Source organism: Pseudophryne corroboree, chromosome 6, assembly GCF_028390025.1.
Source record: "Pseudophryne corroboree isolate aPseCor3 chromosome 6, aPseCor3.hap2, whole genome shotgun sequence".
Lineage (NCBI taxonomy): Eukaryota > Metazoa > Chordata > Amphibia > Anura > Myobatrachidae > Pseudophryne > Pseudophryne corroboree.
Window position 1 is genome coordinate 524819689 of NC_086449.1, and position 21922 is coordinate 524841610.

At 48.5% G+C, this 21922-nt stretch overlaps 1 protein-coding gene across 2 annotated transcripts in view; it reads left to right on the plus strand.

Annotated features, from left to right (window-relative positions):
* The first annotated feature begins 5651 nt into the window (after positions 1-5651).
* TBK1 (TANK binding kinase 1) overlaps positions 5652-21922 on the plus strand; it is a 150417-nt gene continuing 134146 nt past the window's right edge. For both annotated transcript variants that reach the window (XM_063927542.1, XM_063927541.1), the window contains exon 1: positions 5652-5879. The gene's annotated coding sequence lies outside the window, so the exon portion shown is untranslated. The remainder of the gene's footprint in view (positions 5880-21922) is intronic.

Below are 21922 nucleotides of genomic sequence, written 5' to 3' on the forward strand. Positions count from 1 at the left end.
ACCAAAAGCGCTATATATATATCAGGGATAGCCTTATAATAAGTGCTCCCTTATAGCTGCTTTGTTATATCAAATTATCGCCATAAATGTGCCCCCCCCTCTCTGTTTTACCCTGTTTCTGTAGTGCAGTGCAGGGGAGAGACTTGGGAGCCGTCCTGACCAGCGGAACTGTGAGAGGAAATGGCGCCGTGTGCTGAGGAGATAGGCCCCGCCCCTTTTCTGGCGGGCTCGTCTCCCGCTATTTAGAGAAATCAGGCAGGGGTTAAATATCTCCATATAGCCTCTAGGGCTATATGTGAGGTATTTTTAGCCTTTATAGGTAATCATTTTGCCTCCCAGGGCGCCCCCCTCCCAGCGCCCTGCACCCTCAGTGACTGCCGTGTGAAGTGTGCTGAGAGGAAAATGGCGCACAGCTGCAGTGCTGTGCGCTACCTTTTGAAGACTGCAGGAGTCTTCAGCCGCCGATTCTGGACCTCTTCTGTCTTCAGCATCTGCAAGGGGGCCGGCGGCGTGGCTCCGGTGACCATCCAGGCTGTACCCGTGATCGTCCCTCTGGAGCTTGATGTCCAGTAGCCAAGAAGCCAATCCATCCTGCACGCAGGTGAGTTGACTCCTTCTCCCCTCAGTCCCTCGCTGCAGTGATCCTGTTGCCAGCAGGAATCACTGTAAAATAAAAAACCTAGCTAAACTTTTTCTAAGCAGCTCTTTAGGAGAGCCACCTAGATTGCACCCTTCTCGGCCGGGCACAAAAATCTAACTGGAGTCTGGAGGAGGGTCATAGGGGGAGGAGCCAGTGCACACCACCTGATCGGAAAAAGCTTTACTTTTTGTGCCCTGTCTCCTGCGGAGCCGCTATTCCCCATGGTCCTTTCAGGAACCCCAGCATCCACTAGGACGATAGAGAAACTGGGGACGAGTCCTCAATTCTGCCCTATTCATATGGAAAATCAGATAAGGGCTTTTACATGACAAAGCCGCCAATTCTGATAGACGCCTGGCCGAAGCTAAGGCCAACAACATGACCACTTTCCACGTGAGATATTTTAAATCCACGGTTTTCAGTGGCTCAAACCAATGTGACTTTAGGAAATCCAACACCACGTTGAGATCCCAAGGTGCCACTGGAGGCACAAAAGGGGGCTGAATATGCAGCACTCCCTTAACAAAAGTCTGAACTTCAGGTAGTGAAGCCAGTTCTCTCTGGAAGAAAATCGATAGAGCCGAAATCTGGACCTTAATGGAACCCAATTTAAGGCCCATAGTCACCCCTGACTGTAGGAAGTGCAGGAAACGGCCCAGCTGAAATTCCTCCGTTGGGGCCTTCCTGGCCTCACACCACGCAACATATTTTCGCCATATGCGGTGATAATGGTTTGCGGTTACTTCTTTCCTAGCTTTAATCAGCGTAGGAATGACTTCCTCCGGAATGCCCTTTTCCTTCAGGATCCGGTGTTCAACCGCCATGCCGTCAAACGCAGCCGCGGTAAGTCTTGGAACAGACATGGTCTGAGCGGTAGAGGCCATGGGTCCTCTGAGATCATTTCTTGAAGTTCCGGGTACCAAGCTCTTCTTGGCCAATCCGGAACAATGAGTATAGTTCTTACTCCTCTTCTCCTTATTATCCTCAGTACCTTTGGTATGAGAGGAAGAGGAGGGAACACATAAACCGACCGGTACACCCATGGTGTCACTAGAGCGTCCACAGCTATCGCCTGCGGGTCTCTTGACCTGGCGCAATACTTTTCTAGCTTTTTGTTTAGGCGGGACGCCATCATGTCCACCTGTGGCCTTTCCCAACGGTTTACAATCATTTGAAAGACTTCTGGATGAAGTCCCCACTCTCCCGGGTGGAGGTCGTGCCTGCTGAGGAAGTCTGCTTCCCAGTTGTCCACTTCCGGAATGAACACTGCTGACAGTGCTAACACGTGATTTTCCGCCCATCGGAGAATCCTTGTGGCTTCTGCCATCGCCGTCCTGCTTTTCGTGCCGCCCTGTCGGTTTACATGGGCGACCGCCGTGATGTTGTCTGACTGGATCAGTACCGGCTGGTTTTGAAGCAGGGGTTTTGCCTGACTTAGGGCATTGTAAACGGCCCTTAGTTCCAGAATATTTATGTGCAGGGAAGTCTCCTGACTTGACCATAGTCCTTGGAAGTTTCTTCCCTGTGTGATTGCCCCCCAGCCTCGAAGGCTGGCATCCGTGGTCACCAAGACCCAGTCCTGTATGCCGAATCTGCGGCTCTCTTGAAGATGAGCACTCTGCAGCCACCACAGCAGAGACACCCTTGTCCTTGGAGACAGGGTTATCAGCCGATGCATCTGAAGATGCGATCCGGACCACTTGTCCAACAGGTCCCACTGAAAGGTTCTTGCATGAAACCTGCCGAATGGAATCGCTTCGTAGGAAGCTACCATCTTTCCCAGGATCCGCGTGCAGTGATGCACCGACACCTGTTTTGGTTTTAGGAGGCCTCTGACTAGAGATGACAGCTCCTTGGCCTTCTCCTCCGGGAGAAACACTTTTTTCTGTTCTGTGTCCAGAACCATCCCCAGGAACAGTAGACGTGTCGTAGGGACCAGCTGTGACTTTGGAATGTTTAGAATCCAGCCGTGCTGTTGTAGCACCTCCCGAGATAGTGCTACCCCGACCAACAACTGCTCTCTGGACCTCGCCTTTATCAGGAGATCGTCCAAGTACGGGATAATTAAAACTCCCTTCTTTCGAAGGAGTATCATCATTTCGGCCATTACCTTGGTAAAGACCCTCGGAGCCGTGGATAGACCAAACGGCAACGTCTGGAATTGGTAATGACAATCCTGTACCACAAATCTGAGGTACTCCTGGTGAGGATGGTAAATGGGGACATGCAGGTAAGCATCCTTGATGTCCAGTGATACCATGTAATCCCCCTCGTCCAGGCTTGCAATAACCGCCCTGAGCGATTTCATCTTGAACTTGAATTTTTTTATATATGTGTTCGAGGATTTCAAATTTAAAATGGGTCTCACCGAACCGTCCGGTTTCGGTACCACAAACATTGTGGAATAGTAACCCCGTCCTTGTTGAAGTAGGGGTACCTTTACTATCACCTGTTGTGAATACAGCTTGTGAATTGCCTGCAACACTGCCTCCCTGCCTGAGGGAGTGGTTGGCAAGGCAGATTTGAGGAAACAGCGGGGGGGGGGGGGGGGGTGACGTCTCGAATTCCAGCTTGTACCCCTGAGATACTATCTGAAAAATCCAGGGATCCACCCGTGAGCGAGCCCACTGATTGCTGAAATATTTGAGACGGGCCCCCACCATACCTGGCTCCGCCTGTGGAGCCCCAGCGTCATGCTGTGGACTTAGAGGAAGCGGGGGAGGACTTTTGCTCCTGGGAACTGGCTGTATGCTGCAGCTTTTTTCCCCTACCTCTGCCTCTGGGCAGAAAGGACGCGCCTTTAACCCGCTTGCCCCTATTGGGCCGAAAGGACTGTACCTGATAATACGGTGCTTTCTTTGGCTGTGAGGGAACATGGGGTAAAAATGTAGACTTCCCAGCTGTTGCTGTGGAAACGAGGTCCGAGAGACCATCCCCGAACAACTCCTCACCCTTATAAGGCAGAACTTCCATGTGTCTTTTGGAATCTGCATCTCCTGTCCACTGCCGAGTCCATAACCCTCTCCTGGCAGAAATGGACATTGCACTAATTTTGGATGCCAGCCGGCAAATATCCCTCATGTATAAAAGTGCGTCTTTTATATGCTCTACGGTTAGCAATATAGTGTCCCTGTCTAGGGTATCAATATTTTCTGACAGGGAATCTGACCATGCAGCTGCAGCACTGCACATCCATGCTGAAGCAATAGCTGGTCTCAGTATAACACCTGTGTGTGTATATATAGATTTCAGGATAGCCTCCTGCTTTCTATCAGCAGATTCCTTCAGGGCGGCCGTATCCGGAGACGGTAGTGCCACCTTCTTTGACAAGCGTGTGAGCGCTTTATCCACTCTAGGGGATGTTTCCCAACGTGACCTATCCTCTGGCGGGAAAGGGTACGCCATTAGTGACCTCTTAGAAATTACCAGCTTCTTATCAGGGGAAGCCCACGCTTCTTCACACACTTCATTTAACTCCTCAGATGGAGGAAAAGCTACTGGTAGTTTTTTCTCTCCAAACATAGTACCCTTTTCTGTGGTACCGGGGGTAACATCAGAAATGTGCAACACATTTTTCATTGCCTCAATCATGTAACGTGTGGCCCTACTGGAAGTTACATTAGTCTCATCGTCGTCGACACTGGAGTCAGTATCCGTGTCGACATCTGTGTCTGCCATCTGAGGTAGCGGGCGTATTAGAGCCCCTGATGGCTTTTGAGACGCCTGGGCAGGCACAGGCTGAGAAGCCGGCTGTCCCACATTTGGTATGTCGTCAAACCTTTTATGCAAGGAGTCGACACTGTCGCGTAATTCCTTCCACAGCACCATCCACTCAGGTGTCGACCCCGCAGGGGGTGACATCACATTTACAGGCATCTGCTCCGCCTCCACATAAGCCTCCTCATAAAACATGTCGACACAGCCGTACCGACACACCGCAAACACACAGGGAATGCTCTGACAGAGGACAGGACCCCACAAAGCCCTTTGGGGAGACAGAGAGAGAGTATGCCAGCACACACCAGAGCGCTATATAACACAGGGATCCCACTATAAATGAGTGTTTTCCCTTATAGCTGCTTTTTATATATATATATATATATATATATCCTGCGCCTAAATTTAGTGTCCCCCCTCTCTTTTTTACCCTTCTGTAGCTTGCAGACTGCAGGGGAGAGCCAGGGAGCTTCCTTCCAGCGGAGCTGTGAGGGAAAAATGGCGCCAGTGTGCTGAGGGAGATGGCCCCGCCCCTTTTCCGGCGGACTTCTCCCGCTTTTTCTGGAATACTGGCAGGGGTATTTTTACATCTATATAGCCTCTAGGACTAGAGGCAATGGCGCACAGCTGCAGTGCTGTGCGCTACCTTGGTGAAGACCGAAGTCTTCTGCCGCCAATTTTCCGGACCTCTTCATGTTCTGGCTCTGTAAGGGGGACGGCGGCGCGGCTCCGGGAACGAACACCAAGGTCGGGTCCTGCGGTCGATCCTTCTGGAGCATATGGTGTCCAGTAGCCTAAGAAGCCCAAACTACCACCTGTTAGGTAGGTTCGCTTCTTCTCCCCTTAGTCCCTCGCTGCAGTGAGTCTGTTGCCAGCAGATCTCACTGTAAAATAAAAAACCTAAATATACTTTCTTTCTAGGAGCTCAGGAGAGCCCCTAGTGTGCATCCAGCTCAGCTGGGCACAAGATTCTAACTGAAGTCTGGGAGGAGCCAGTGCACACCAGTAGTCTAAAGCTTTCTTTATAGTTGTGCCCAGTCTCCTGCGGAGCCGCTATTCCCCATGGTCCTTACGGAGTCCCAGCATCCACTTAGGACGTCAGAGAAATAAAAGTTATAGCTTATATTCAATTTACCATTCCATAAGTGTGCCCCATATAGACATACTTTATCCTTCTCCAAGATTTGAGAAGTCTGCCCCATTGTCTGATTGTCATGAGAAGGACTGCCTGCTGTCCCACGCTGAAGGGGGTGGGGGCACAGCAATCATCGTTACTCTTTGTACAAATACTGAGTAACAACTTACCAGCATGAAAAGCGGGTAATAACAGCACTGGCTAATGCCGCCATTGCGCTACCTGTGTTTTTCCCAAATCAAAGATGCCGGCGATGCACGAGCTGCGTAAGCAGCCTCAGCCCAGTTACCCAGTGTTGCGGTGGCTGTGATACGTCATGGCACGGAAGTCCAGCAGCGACAGTCAGGGTTTGCTGCAGGAGTGGAGCAGATTGTTGTACCCAGCAAGGTAAGAGAGTGCCGGTAGGCAGGACGCAGTGACAGTGTGTGCGGTGCTGGATAAAGCTCGCTGTTCTGTATACAGGAATTTCATCCGTAGTTTTATCGGATATTTGTGCATATGCAGCACACTGTCTGTACACAGTAATAGACGTTCTCTCTCTGGCCTGTGGAAAAATCAGTGTACATATAACTCAGTTATTTACTGTTCACAATGGTTGGAAAAAGAGTGGATGTGATTATTATTATAGTTCTGTAAATGGTATTCATGATAAGTGAATACACTGTTTTGTTAAAGCGCTTATCGTAGGTTATGGGGTTTATCTTCTTCACAGTAAAGCACCTGGGGACCAATTCAATTGTTTTAGGCATCTAATCTTCCCAAACGGGACTGTTTAGATGTCCAAGCTATTTTCACAATTCAGTTGACATTTGGTCGTACATGTACATCGCTCATGTCGCACCCAAACAGACAGGGTTTAACTTCGTAAAACGCCTAAACCTATCTAAAGTCCTGCTTTGGGTGTCCAAACTCCCGTTTCAATGCCCAAAGTGCCGACTTAGTGCACTTTGGGCATTGAAACGGGAGAAGAAATGTCATCCCTGCGACTATCAGGCGTCTAAAAGGAGCAACAATTGAATTGCTCCGTTTTACACCCCCTAGTGGTAGCCGGGGGGTAAAGTAATTAAATCGTCCCGCATGAGACCTATTGGGGAAAGAGTGCTGCTTAAATATTATTATAATTATTATTAAGCGCACTAATGTACCATAGAGCCACAAGCGCAATAGCACCCAGAGGTCTCGATAGAGGAGTGAAGAGACCACTAAAGCGGGCACCTCACTTTGGACACATTGCAGGGTCTGGCCCTTGATACTGCATGTTAGTTTTGATTACATTCGGGCGGTATATAATTTCTCTAACGTCCTAGTGGATGCTGGGGACTCCGTAAGGACCATGGGGAATAGACGGGCTCCGCAGGAGACATGGGCACTTTAAGAAAGAATTTGGATTCTGGTGTGCTCTGGCTCCTCCCTCTATGTCCCTCCTCCAGACCTCAGTTTGGATCTGTGCCCGGACGAGCTGGGTGCTGTTTAGTGAGCTCTCCTGAGCTTGCTATAAGAAAGTATTTTGTTAGGTTTTTTATTTTCAGGGAGATCTGCTGGCAACAGGCTCCCTGCATCGTGGGACTGAGGGGAGAGAAGCAGCCCTACTCTCTGAAGATAGGTCCTGCTTCTTAGGCTACTGTACACCATTAGCTCCAGAGGGATTGTACACAGGATCTCACCCTTTGTCGTCCGATCCCGGAGCCGCGCCGCCATCCCCCTCGCAGAGCCGGAAGACAGAAGCCGGGTGATAGAAGCAAGAAGACTTCGAAATCGGTGGCAGATGACTCCAGTCTTCACTGAGGTAGCGCACAGCACTGCAGCTGTGCGCCATCGCTCCCACACTACACCCACATACTCCGGTCACTGTAGGGTGCAGGGCGCAGGGGGGGGGGGCGCCCTGGGCAGCAATTAGGACCTCTTGGCAAAAGTTACACATATATACAGTTGGGCACTGTATATATGTATGAGCCCCCGCCATAATAGTGTACAGAAACGCAGGACAGAAGCCCGCCGCTGAGGGGGCGGGGCTTCTTTATCAGCACTCACCAGCGCCATTTTCTCTCCACAGCTGCGCTGAGAGGAAGCTCCCCAGGCTCTCATAAATTTGGCGCAAAAACATAATATACAGCAGCTACTGGGTTAACACTAAGTTACTGTGTGATTCCTGGGTCATTTAGCGCTGGGGTGTGTGCTGGCACACTCTCTCTCTGTCTCTCCAAAGGGCCTTGTGGGGGAACGGTCTTCAAAAAAAGAGCATCCCCTGTGTGTTTGTGGTGTGTCGGTACGCTTGTGTCGACATGTTTGACGAGGAAGGCTATGTGGAAGCAGAGCGGGAGCAAATGAATGTGGGGTCTCCGCCGACGGCGCCGACTCCTGATTGGATGGATATGTGGAAGGTTTTAAATGATAATGTTAATTCCTTGCATAAAAGGTTGGATAAAGCTGAAACCTTAGGTCAGTCAGGGTCTCAACCCATGCCTGATCCGATGTCGTAGAGGCCGTCGGGGTCTCAGAAGCGCCCACTATCCCAAATTGTTGACACGGATACCGACATGGATTCTGACTCCAGTGTCGATTACGATAATGCAAAGTTACAGCCTAAATTGGCTAAAGCCATCCGTTATATGATTATAGCAATGAAGGATGTGTTGCACATCACAGAGGAAACCCCAGTCCCTGACAAGAGGGTACATATGTATGGGGAAAAGAAGCCGGAGGTAACCTTTCCCCCTTCACATGAGCTAAATGAGTTATGTGAAAAGGCTTGGGAATCTCCAGATAAAAAAATGCAGATTTCCAAGAGGATGCTTATGGCGTATCCCTTCCCGCCAACGGACAGGTTACGCTGGGAATCCTCCCCTAGGGTGGACAAAGCTCTAACACGCTTATCCAAGAGGGTAGCCCTGCCGTCACAGGATACGGCCACCCTAAAAGATGCTGCGGATAGAAAGCAAGAGGGTACCCTGAAGTCCATTTATACACATTCAGGTACCTTACTAAGGCCAGCAATTGCGTCGGCCTGGGTGTGTAGTGCTGTAGCAGCATGGACGGATACCTTGTCTGAGGAACTTGATACCTTAGACAAGGATACTATATTAATGACCCTGGGGCATATAAAAGATGCTGTCCTATATATGAGAGATGCTCAAAGACACATTAGCCTACTGGGCTCTAGAATAAATGCAATGTCGATTTCTGCCAGAAGGGTCCTGTGGACTCGGCAATGGACAGGCGATGCCGACTCAAAAAGGCACATGGAGGTTTTACCTTACAAGGGTGAGGAACTGTTTGGGGAGGGTCTCTCGGACCTGGTCTCCACAGCTACTGCTGGAAAGTCAAATTTTTTGCCATATGTTCCCTCTCAACCTAAGAAAGCACCGTATTACCAAATGCAGTCTTTACGATCACAAAAAGGCAAGAAAGTCCGAGGTGCGTCATTTCTTGCCAGAGGCAGGGGCAGAGGAAGGAAGCTGCACAACACAGCTAGTTCCCAGGAACAGAAGTCCTCCCCGGCTTCCACTAAATCCACCGCATGACGCTGGGGCTCCACAGGCGGAACTAGGCCCGGTGGGGGCGCGTCTCCGAAATTTCAGCCACAAGTGGGTTCACTCCCAGGTGGATCCCTGGGCAATAAAGATTGTGTCTCAGGGATACAAGCTGGAATTCGAAGAGATGCCCCCTCACTGATACTTCAAATCAGCCCTGCCAGCTTCCCCATTAGAGAGGAAAGTAGTGTTAGCTGCAATTCACAAATTGTATCTTCAGCAGGTGGTGGTCAAGGTTCCCCTCCTTCAACAAGGGAAGGGTTTTTATTCGACCATGTTGGTGGTACCGAAACCGGACCGTTCGGTCAGACCCATATTAAATTTAAAATCCCTGAACATATGCCTGAAAAGGTTCAAGTTCAAGATAGAATCGCTCAGAGCGGTCATTGCAAGCCTGGAAGAGGGGGATTTTATGGTGTCGCTGGACATAAAGGATGCATACCTTCATGTCCCCATTTATCCACCTCATCAGGCGTACCTCAGATTTGTGGTACAGGATTGTCATTACCAATTTCAGACGTTGCCGTTTGGTCTCTCCACGGCACCGAGAATATTTACCAAGGTGATGGCAAAAATGATGGTACTCCTGCGGAAGCAAGGGGTCACAATTATCACATACTTGGACGATCTCCTCATAAAAGCGAGGTCAAGAGAGCAGTTACTGATCAGCGTAGCACGCTCTCTGGAAGTGTTAGGACAGCACGGCTGGATTCTGAATATTCCAAAGTCGCAGTTGATTCCTACGACTCGTCTGCCCTTCCTGGGCATGATTCTGGACACGGACCAGAAGAGGGTTTATCTCTCGATGGAGAAGGCTCAGGAACTCATGACACTGGTCAGAGACCTATTAAAACCAAAAAAGGTGTCGGTGCATCACTGCACTCGAGTCCTGGGAAAGATGGTGGCATCATACGAGGCCATTCCCTTCGGCAGGTTCCATGCGAGGACCTTTCAATGGGATCTCCTGGACAAGTGGTCCGGATCACATCTTCAGATGCATCGGTTAATCACCCTATCCCCCAGGGCCAGGGTGTCTCTCCTGTGGTGGCTGCAGAGTGCTCACCTTCTGGAGGGCCGCCGATTCGGCATTCAGGACTGGGTCCTGGTGACCACGGATGCAAGCCTCCGGGGGTGGGGGGCAGTCACGCAGGGAAGAAATTTCCAAGGCCTGTGGTCAAGTCAGGAGACTTGCCTTCACATCAACATCCTGGAACTAAGGGCCATATACAACGCCCTACGTCAAGCGGAGTCCCTACTTCGCGACCAACCGGTTCTGATTCAGTCAGACAACATAACCGCAGTGGCTCATGTAAACCGCCAAAGCGGCACAGGGAGCAGAGTGGCGATGGCGGAAGCCACCAGGATTCTTCGTTGGGCGGAGAATCACGTAAGTGCACTGTCAGCAGTGTTCATCCCGGGAGTGGACAACTGGGAAGCAGACTTCCTCAGCAGGCACGACCTCCACCCGGGAGAGTGGGGACTTCATCAAGAAGTCTTCACACAGATTACAAGTCGGTGGGAACTACCACAGATAGACATGATGGCGTCACGCCTCAACAAAAAGCTACAGAGCTATTGCGCCAGGTCAAGGGACCCTCAGGCGGTAGCTGTAGACGCCCTGGTGACACCGTGGGTGTTCCAGTCGGTCTATGTATTTCCTCCTCTTCCTCTCATACCCAGGGTACTGAGGATAATAAGAAAAAGAGGAGTAAGAACAATTCTCATTGTTCCAGATTGGCCACAAAGGACTTGGTATCCAGATCTGCAAGAATTGCTCACAGAGGATCCGTGGCCTCTTACTCTAAGACAGGACCTGTTGCAACAGGGACCCTGTCTCTTCCAAGATTTACCGCGGCTGCGTTTGACGGTATGGCGGTTGAACGCCGGATCCTAGCAGAAAAGGGTATTCCGGAGGAGGTCATTCCTACGCTGATAAAGGCTAGGAAGGACGTAACAGCTAAACATTATCACCGGATATGGCGAAAATATGTTTCTTGGTGTGAGGCCAGCAATGCTCCTACAGAGGAGTTTCAGCTGGGCCGTTTCCTAAATTTCTTTCAGTCAGGAGTGGATTTGGGCCTGAAGTTAGGCTCAATTAAGGTCCAGATTTCGTCCCTTTCCATTTTCTTTCAAAAGGAGTTGGCTTCTCTGCCAGAAGTTCAGACGTTTGTGAAATGAGTGCTGCATATTCAGCCTCCCTTTGTGCCTCCAGTGGCACCTTGGGATCTTAACGTGGTGTTGAGTTTCCTGAAATCACACTGGTTTGAACCACTTAAAACAGTGGAGTTGAAATATCTCACGTGGAAGGTGGTCATGCTATTAGCCTTGACTTTGGCTAAGCGCGTGTCAGAATTAGCGGCTTTGTCTCATAAAAGCCCATATCTGATTTTCCATATGGATAGAGCGGAATTGAGGACACGTCCACAATTTCTGCCAAAAGTGGTCTCATCCTTTTCATATGAACCAACCTATTGTGGTGCCTGTGGCTACTCGTGACTTGGAGGATTCCGAGTTACTTGATGTGGTCGGGGCTTTAAAAGTTTATGTAGCCAGAACGGCTAGAGTCAGGAAAACGGAATCACTGTTTATCCTGTATGCATCCAACAAGCTTGGTGCTCCTGCTTCAAAGCAGACTATTGCTCGCTGGATCTGTAACACGATTCAGCAGGCTTATTCTGTGGCTGGATTGCCGCAGCCAAAATCAGTGAAAGCCCATTCCACTAGGAAGGTGGGCTCTTCTTGGGCGGCTGCCCGAGGGGTCTCGGCATTACAGCTATGCCGAGCTGCTACTTGGTCAGGTGCAAATACGTTTGCAAAGTTCTACAAGTTTGATACCCTGGCTGAGGAGGACCTATCGTTTGCTCAATCGGTGCTGCAGAGTCATCCGCACTGTCCCGCCCGTTTGGGAGCTTTGGTATAATCCCCATGGTCCTTACGGAGTCCCCAGCATCCACTAGGACGTTAGAGATAATAAGATTTTACTTACCGGTAAATCTATTTCTCGTAGTCCGTAGTGGATGCTGGGCGCCCGTCCCAAGTGCGGACTTTTTCTGCAATGCTTGTATATAGTTATTGCTTAAATAAGGGTTATGTTATAGTTGCATCAGGGTTTATCTGATGCTCTGTTATTGTTCATACTGTTAACTGGGTAACGTTATCACAAGTTATACGGTGTGATTGGTGTGGCTGGTATGAGTCTTACCCTGGATTCCCAAAATCCTTTCCTTGTACTGTCAGCTCTTCCGGGCATAGTTTCTTTAACTGAGGTCTGGAGGAGGGACATAGAGGGAGGAGCCAGAGCACACCAGAATCCAAATTCTTTCTTAAAGTGCCCATGTCTCCTGCGGAGCCCGTCTATTCCCCATGGTCCTTACGGAGTCCCCAGCATCCACTACGTACTACGAGAAATAGATTTACCGGTAAGTAAAATCTTATTTTCTTAATGCCGCAAGTAACAGCAATAAGAAATTAAAATGTTCACGTCTAATATCCAATCATTGATGAATATGCCCGTTCATGTTTATCAGCCTGGTGCTCCTCTTAGCCTTGCTTCAGTAAAATGCACACGTGCATTTGACCCTGAGGGGATCCACTGATGTCTGTCCGGCTTTGTAGGTCCCTCATTGCCGAATATGGGTACTGTAACAGCACTTTCAGCTACTTAATGAATTGAGCAGCCACCACAGTCTCTACATGATAAACTGTGAATTTAGAGGGACCGCAAAAGAAATGCATATCTCCCAATTTTCGCAGGACAGTCCAGTTTTTTGGGGACTGTCCCGCTGTCTGACCCTTGGGCCGCAGTGTCGCGAGGTGATGGTGGGTGTAGGGGAAGACTCCCTGTCACTTGCAGCTCTGTGGTGAATAGATGCTGTGCGTATGGCGTGTATTCACGGGAGACCGAGGGATTGGGGGCATGCCAACAGCTTATAGAGCGCGTACAATGCCACCACAGTGATCGAAAATGGGGGGCGTGGCTCGTGATCGCTGCATTCCTGTGATGCCACGCCACTTTTGCTAAGGACCCATCCCCCTTTATTGGAGCGTGCGCCTTAGACACGCGAACAGTGACGACTTTCTGTTTGAAGATGATGTGAGGTATGGAAATGTGTGGTTTCTTTGTGGCAGAGGAGGGATAAATGCAGTAAAACTAATAAGGAAATGAGGAAGATGACTGAAATGACCATAATAAATATTACTTCTCTACAACAGAGCCATAACAGGGCAGAAATGCATCCTATACTTTTCCTGCTCCCTGAGTGTGCAACACCGTAATGTTATCACGTGCATGACATCATTATGTTCTGTAGAGGGGGCAAGGCTGGCCTGGCAGCACCAGTAAGTGCAGCGCTGACTGGGGTGTCCTGAGAACCCTCTGATCACTGCGCCAACTGCAGTGTGCCTGTCGGAATGTCCTCGGGATTCTCTGGCGACATTGCGGAATGATGTTCCAGGGAGTTTTTAGTTAACACTGCTGATGAGGATGATTCTGCAATGGATTCCACAATCTACACACAGTCACATGGTGAAAAAGCACTTTTTCTGTTGATTTAGTTTTACAGACTGCAGTTTTTTATGGATTTCTCACGGGATTTAAAGTAGCAGGGTTTTTGTTTAAGGTAATAAGCTGCGTCAGGGACTTGCGGTTAGGTAAATGGCTCAGGAGGCACTGGCTAGTACCAGAGCTAGATTTACACACAATATATGAGCCCAAGGGTTCATGTGGGCATTATACACAGGGGCAGCAGTAGATACTGCCAAAGAGGTATGCAGGTGTCATAGACTTTTTACTCCAAAGTTTTGACTATAAAAATTCTCAGACTCGTACAAAGAAGATATTTCTAATATACAGGTTGAGTATCCCTTATCCAAAATTCAAAATCCCACATTTTTGGGTCCCCTACTGAGATAATGACTTATATATTATATATTATGTGTATATATAGATATATTAGATAGCTATATAATATAATATATATGTATATGTGTCATTAGCCCATTAGGGGAACCAAAAATGTGTGATTTTTGGATAAGGGATACTCAACTTGTATTTGTATTTCTCTGACGTCCTAGTGGATGCTGGGGACTCCGTCAGGACCATGGGGATATAGCGGCTCCGCAGGAGACAGGGCACAATAATAAAAGCTTTAGGATCAGGTGGTGTGCATTGGCTCCTCCCCCTATGACCCTCCTCCAAGCCTCAGTTAGATTTTTGTGCCCGACGAGAAGGGTGCAATCTAGGTGGCTCTCCTGAGCTGCTTAGAATACAAGTTTAAGTTAGGTTTTTTATTTTCAGTAAATCCTGCTGGCAACAGGCTCACTGCTACGAGGGACTTAGGGGAGAGAAGAAAACTCACCTGCGTGCAGGATGTATTTGCTTCTTAGGCTACTGGACACCATTAGCTCCAGAGGGAGTCGGAACACAGGTCTCACCCTGGGGTTCGTCCCGGAGCCGTGCCGCCGACCCCCCTTGCAGATGCCGAAGTTGAAGAGGTCCAGAGGTCCAGAAACAGGCGGCAGAAGACTTTCAGTCTTCATAAGGTAGCGCACAGCACTGCAGCTGTGCGCCATTGTTGTCAGCACACTTCAACAACAGTCACCAACTGTCACTGAGGGTGCAGGGCGCTGGGGGGGGCGCCCTGGGCAGCAATGTATAATACCTTTTTATGGCTAAAATACATCACATATAGCCCTTGAGGCTATATGGATGTATTTAACCCCTGCCAGATCTCACAAACTCCGGGAGAAGAGCCCGCCGAAAAGGGGGCGGGGCCTATTCTCCTCAGCACACGGCGCCATTTTCCTGCTCAGCTCTGCTGTGAGGAAGGCTCCCAGGCTCTCCCCTGCACTGCACTACAGAAACAGGGTTAAAACAGAGAGGGGGGGCACTTATTTGGCGATATGATTACATATATAAAAATGCTATAAGGGAAAACACTTGTATAAGGGGTTGTCCCTGTATAATTATAGCGTTTTTGGTGTGTGCTGGCAAACTCTCCCTCTGTCTCCCCAAAGGGCTAGTGGGGTCCTGTCCTCTGTCAGAGCATTCCCTGTGTGTGTGCTGTGTGTCGGTACGTGTGTGTCGACATGTAGGAGGACGATGTTGGTGAGGAGGCGGAGCAAATTGCCTGTATTGGTGATGTCACTCTCTAGGGAGTCGACACTGGAATGGATGGCTTATTTAGGAATTACGTGATAATGTCAACACGCTGCAAGGTCGGTTGACGACATGAGACGGCCGGCAAACAAATTAGTACCTGTCCAGGCGTCTCAGACACCGTCAGGGGCTTGTAAAAACGCCCATTTACCTCAGTCGGTCGACACAGACACTGACTCCAGTGTCGACGGTGAAGAAACAAACGTATTTTCCTTTAGGGCCACACGTTTCATGTTAAGGGCAATGAAGGAGGTGTTACATATTTCTGATACTACAAGTACCACAAATAAGGGTATTATGTAGGGTGTGAATAAACTACTTGTAGTTTTTCCTGAATCAGATAAATTAAATGAAGTGTGTGATGATACGTGGGTTTCCTCCGATAGAAAATTATTGGCGGTATACCCTTTCCCGCCAGAAGTTAGGGCAAGTTGGGAAACACACCTTAGGGTGAATAAGGCACTCACACGCTTATAAAAACAAGTGGCGTTACCGTCTCCAGATACGGCAGCCCTCAAGGAGCCAGCTGATAGGAAGCTGAAAAATATCCTAAAAGTATATACACATATACTGGTGTTATACTACGACCAGCAATCGCCTCAGCCTGGATGTGCAGCGCTGAGGGGGCTTGGTCGGATTTCCTGACTGAAAATATTGATACCCTTGACAGGGACAAGATTTTATTGACTATAGAGCATTTTAAGGATGCATTTCTATATATGCGAGATGCGCAGAGGGATATTTGCATTCTGGCATCAAGAGTAAATGTGATGTCCATATCTGCCAGACGACAGTGGTCAGGTGATGCAGATTCCAGACGGCACATGGAAGTATTGCCGTATAAAGGGGCGGTCCATCGGACCTGGTGGCCATGGCAACAGCTGAAAAATCCACCTTTTGTTACCCCAAGTCACATCTCAGCAGAAAAGGACACAGTCTTTTCAGTCTCAGTCCTTTCGTCCCCATAAGGGCAGGCGGGCAAAAGGGCCAGTCATATCTGCCCAGGGGTAGAGGAAAGGGAAGAAGACTGCAGCAGGCAGCCCATTCCCAGGAACAGAGGCCCTCCACAGCTTCTGCCAAGTCCGCAGCATGACGCTGGGGCCGTACAAGCGGACTCAGGTGCGGTAGGGGGTCATCTCAAGAGTTTCAGCACGCAGTGGGCTCACTCACAAGTGGACTCCTGGATCCTACACGTAGTATCCCAGGTGTACATTGGAAATTCGAGACGTCTCCCCCTCACAAGTTCCTGAAGTCTGCTTTACCAACGTCTCCCTCCGACAGGGAGGCAGTATTGGGAAAAATTCACAGGCTGTATTCCCAGCAGGTGATAATCAAAGTACCCCTTCTACAACAAGGGAAGGGGTATTATTCCACACTATATTGTGGTACTGAAGCCAGACGGCTAGGTGAGATCTGAAATATTTGAACACTTACATACAAGCGTTCAAATCAAGATGGAGTCACTCAGAGCAGTGATAGCGAACCAGGAAGAAGGGGACGATATGGTGTCACTGGATATCAGGGACGCTTACCTACATGTCCAAATTTGCCCTTCTCACCAAGGGTACCTCAGGTTCGTGGTACAGAACTGTCACTATCAGTTCAGACGCTGCCGTTTGGATTGTCCACGGCACCCCGGGTCTTTACCAAGGTAATGGCCGAAATGATGATTCTTCTTAAAAGAAATATGGACGCTTTCCTGATAAGGGCAAGGTCCAGAGAACAGTTGGAGGTCGGAGTAGCACTATCTTAAGTAGTTCTACGACAGCACGAGTGGATTCTAAATATTCCAAAATCGCAGTTTTTTCCGACGACACGTCTACTGTTCCTAGGGATGATTCTGGACACAGTCCAGAAAAGGATGTTTTCTCCCGGAGAAGAAAGCCAGGGAGTTATCCGAGCTAGTCAGGAACCTCCTAAAACCAGGAAAAGTATCAGTGCATCATTGCACAAGGATCCTGTGAAAAATGGTGGTTTCTTACAAAGCGATCCCATTCGGTAGATTTCACGCAAGAACCTTTACGTGGGATCTGCTGGAAAAATGGTCCGGATCGCATCTTCAGATGCATCAGCGGATAACCCTGTCTCCAAGGACAAGGGTGTTTCTTCTGCGGTGGCTGCAGAGTGCTCATCTATGAAAGGGCCGCAGATTCGGCATTCAGGACTGGGTCCTGGTGACCACGGATGCCAGCCTGAGTGGCTGGGGAGCAGTCACACAAGGAAAAAATTTCCAGAGAGTGTGATCGAGTCTGGAGACTTCTCTCCACATAAATATACTGGAGCTAAGGGCAATTTACAATGCTCTAAGCTTAGCAAGACCTCTGCTTCAAGGTCAGCCGGTATTGATCCAGTGGGACAACATCACGGCAGTCGCCCACGTAAACAGACAGGGCGGCACAAGAAGCAGGAGGGAAATGGCAGAAACTGCAAGGATTCTTCGCTGGGCGAAAAATCATGTGATAACACTCTCAGCAGTGTTCATTCCAGGAGTGGAAAACTGGGAAGCAGACTTCCTCAGCAGGCATGACCTCCACCCTGGAGAGTGGGGACTTCATCGGGAAGTCTTCCACATGATTGTAAACTGTTGTGAAAAACCAAAGGTGGACATGATGGCGTCCCGCCTGAACAAAAAACTAGATATTGCGCCAGGTCAAGGGACACTCAGGCAATAGCGGTGGACGCTCTGGTAACACTGTGGATGTACCAGTCAGAGTATGTGTTCCCTCCTATGCCTCTCATACAAAAAGTACTGAGAATCATAAGAGGGAGATGAGTAAGAATGATACTCGTGGTTCCGGATTGGCCAAGAAGGACTTGGTACCCGAAACTTCAAGAGATGTTCACGGAAGACCCGTGGCCTCTACCTTTAAGAAAGGACCTGCTCCAGCAGGGGCCTTGTCTGTTCCAAGACCGGCCGCGTTTGACGGCATGGCGGTTGAACGCCGGATCCTGAAAGGGCATTCCAGATGAAGTCATCCCTACCCTGGTCGAAGACAGGAAGGATGTAACCGCAAAACATTTTCACCGCATTTGGCGAAGATATGTTGCGTGGTGTGGGGCCAAGAAGGCCCCTACAGAGGAATTCCAACTGGGTCGTTTCCTACATTTCCTGAAAACAGGACTGTCTATGGGCCTAAAATTAGGGTCCATTAAGGTTCAAATTTCGGCCCTGTCGAATTTCTTCCAGAAAGAACTGGCTTTAGTGCCTGACGTTCAGATGTTTGTAAAAGGGGTACTGCATATACAGCCTCCTTTTGTGCCCCAGTGGCACCTTGGGATCTCAATGTTGTTTTGAGTTTCCTAAAGTCACATTGGTTTGAACCACTCACCACTGTGGACTTAAAATATCTCACATGGAAGGTGACGATGCTATTAGCCCTGGCTTCAGCCAGGCGTGTGTCAGAATTGGCGGCTTTATCATATATAAAGCTCTTACTTAATTTTTCATTCTGACAGGGCAGAATTGAGGACTCGTCCTCAATTTCTCCTTAAGGTGTTTTCTGTTTTTCACATGAACCAACCTATTGTGGTACCTGCGGGTACTAGGGACTTGGAGGACTCCAAGTTACTTGACGTTGTCAGGGCCCTGAAAAATATGTTTCCAGGAAGGCTGGAGTCAGAAAATCTGACTCGCTGTTTAGCCTGTATGCACCCAACAAGATGGGTGCTCCTGCTTCTAAGCAGACGATTGCTCGCTGGATTTGTAATACAATTCAGTTTACACATTCTGTGGCAGGCCTGCCACAGCCAAAATCGGTAAAAGCCCATTCCAAAAGGAAGGGGGCTCATCTTGGGCGACTGCCCGAGGGGTCTCGGCTTTACAACTTTGCCGAGCAGTTACTTGGTCAGGGGTAAACACGTTTGCTAAATTCTACAAATTTGATACCCTGGCTGAGGAGGACATGGAGTTCTCTCATTCGGTGCTGCAGGGTCATCCGCACTCTCCCGCCCGTTTGGGAGCTTTGGTATAATCCCCATGGTCCTGACGGAGTCCCCAGCATCCACTAGGACGTCAGAGAAAATAAGATTTTACTTACCGATAAATCTATTTCTCGTAGTCCGTAGTGGATGCTGGGCGCCCATCCCAAGTGCGGATTGTCTGCAATACTTGTACATAGTTTTGTTACAAAAATCGGGTTATTCTTGTTGTGAGCCATCTTTTCAGAGGCTCCTTCGTTGTTATCATACTGTTAACTGGGTTCAGATCACAGGTTGTACGGTGTGATTGGTGTGGCTGGTATGAGTCTTACCCGGGATTCAATATCCTTCCTTATTATGCACGCTCGTCCGGGCACAGTATCCTAACTGAGGCTTGGAGGAGGGTCATAGGGGGAGGAGCCAGTGCACACCACCTGATCCTAAAGCTTTTATTATTGTGCCCTGTCTCCTGCGGAGCCGCTATATCCCCATGGTCCTGACGGAGTCCCCAGCATCCACTACGGACTACGAGAAATAGATTTATCGGTAAGTAAAATCTTATTTTTTCAAATACGTTATATAGTATAGTAGGTGTATACGTTAATATGACAGGAAAGACTCTGCCTCACCTCACAGCACGTCACTGAGCTGTATTAAGCCGTGTGGCAAAAAAGTCATTTAGTAAATAAACTCATGTTAACTGCAAATTTGGAGGCCTTAGGAGGTTATTCAGAGTTGTTAGCAAACCAGAAAAGTTAGCAATTGGGCAAAACCATGTTGCACAGCAGGTGGGGCAGATGTAACGTGCAGAGAGATTTAGATTTGGGTGGATTATATTTGTTCTGTGCATGGTAAATAACTGGCTGCTGTATTTTTACACTCTATTTAGATTTCAGTTTGGACACACCCCACCCAAATCTAATGCTCTCTGCACATGTTACATCTGCCCCACCTGCAGTGCAACATGGTTTTGCCCAATTGCTAACTTTTTGGATTTCTAACAACTTTGGATAACCCACTTAGTCCCTAGACCATGCAAATTTATAATTGGTATAATGGCAAGAGCTAAAATAAATATTTTCTGTACACTGGGCATAAGCCATAATGTGAATATTGACCTCATCGGAAAGGAAGAACATCATCCAGTCACAAAGTTAATTTGCACAAATAAGATGGTGGAAGAATGCATAGGGAGGAGCAGTTTGTAAGAGAAGAAAATGAAAGTCATGCTTAATATGGTAAATGAAAATGAAAGCAAGGACAGCTGCTAACATACTGTATACCCATTTTATTTTTTCAGGTTTTATTTTAATATACTAGTCATTTTTAATTTATGATCATGTAGGAGGTTTTTACAAACTTGTCAGTAATTCTTTAATCGTCCCAGAGATACATATATATTTTGTTTGTAGGACAGGAAACAAAACATTGTATTAAATCTCATGTTGTCTGACAGCAATTACAGTAGTTAAAAGAAAGCAGCCTTACTTGTCAGTGCCTCAGGTTTTTGTGCACAGTAGGTTCTCCAACTGGCGCACTTTGTTTTTGGCTAGAAATGAGCTTTCATTTTCAGCAGCTTTGAAGCAAGATACTATATAATAAAAAGCTACCTTACGTTGTGCGCCCTGGCGGCCACTAGATGGTGCCTTCGGAGCAATTCAAGTGTTGCTCTGTTCGGGCGCGCACAGCAGTTGGCGCTGACATTACTGTTATGTTCCGTCATTTTGACAGGCTGATAGCTAGTAAAGCACATACAGGCAGATGCATTAAGCAAGGAGAAGTGATAACGCACCAGCCAGTCAGCTCCTAACTGTCATTTTTCAAACCCATTTGTAACTTGACAGGAGCTGACTGGCTGGTGAGTTATCACTTTCCACTTTATCACTTCTCCAGGCTTAATACATCTGCCCCATAATTCCCATTCAGGGAACTCCTTCACAGCTTGGCCCTCTCTCTAAGCAGTGGGCAGTAAGCTTTTTTTCTATCATAGCTGAACACCTGAATGACACAGTCCTTGTATCACTTCAGTTCTCATCTCAGCCAGTCACTGTAGTCACTTTCCTTTTCTACACAGTGAGGATTCCCATCCTGATCCTTTGTTTTAGTCCTCCCTACATTTTACAGAACACACATTTGCATCATCCTACTCCAGGGGTGGCCAGACTTTTGGACTTCTGGATATAGTCTAAAGGGGGGTACTCACGGAGCGATATTCTAAGCAATCTGACTAGATTGCTTAGAATTTAGGCATTATCGCTCCGTGTGTACCCCTTACAGCGATAGCGATGCGCATCGCTATCGCTGGTGCTAGATTGGCCTGCATGCAGGCCAATCTAGCGGGTCGCTCACTTCACCCGCTGGGTGAAGTGAGCGCCCCCCCCCCCCCCCCGCACGCGCAGCACACATCGCGCCGTGCTGAGTGGCGGGAGAGATGTGTGCTGAGCGGTTCGCTCAGCACACATCTTTCTCACATCGGCCAGTGAGTACTGGCCTTAAATGTAAAAAATCTTTTGTGATCTACCATAGTACAAAATCATCATCAACGCAATACTTTTTAGGGGGCTATGGGGCGTTGAACACATAAAATGTATTCAACATCAATGTTACTTTTAAAATAGCACACAGCAACCTGTGTTTTAAGAGTAGATATTAAGCAGGCACAGGACAATGAATTTAATGCTGCTAAATAGTACACACCACTCTGCAGTTTTGCAGATAAATGTTAAAGCAGGCACAGGATTTCTGCAGCTACAGCTGCTGCTCAATCAAGCCACCAGAACCGCCCCAGAATTATCATTTCTCTAGCATCCATAAGGGATATTGGG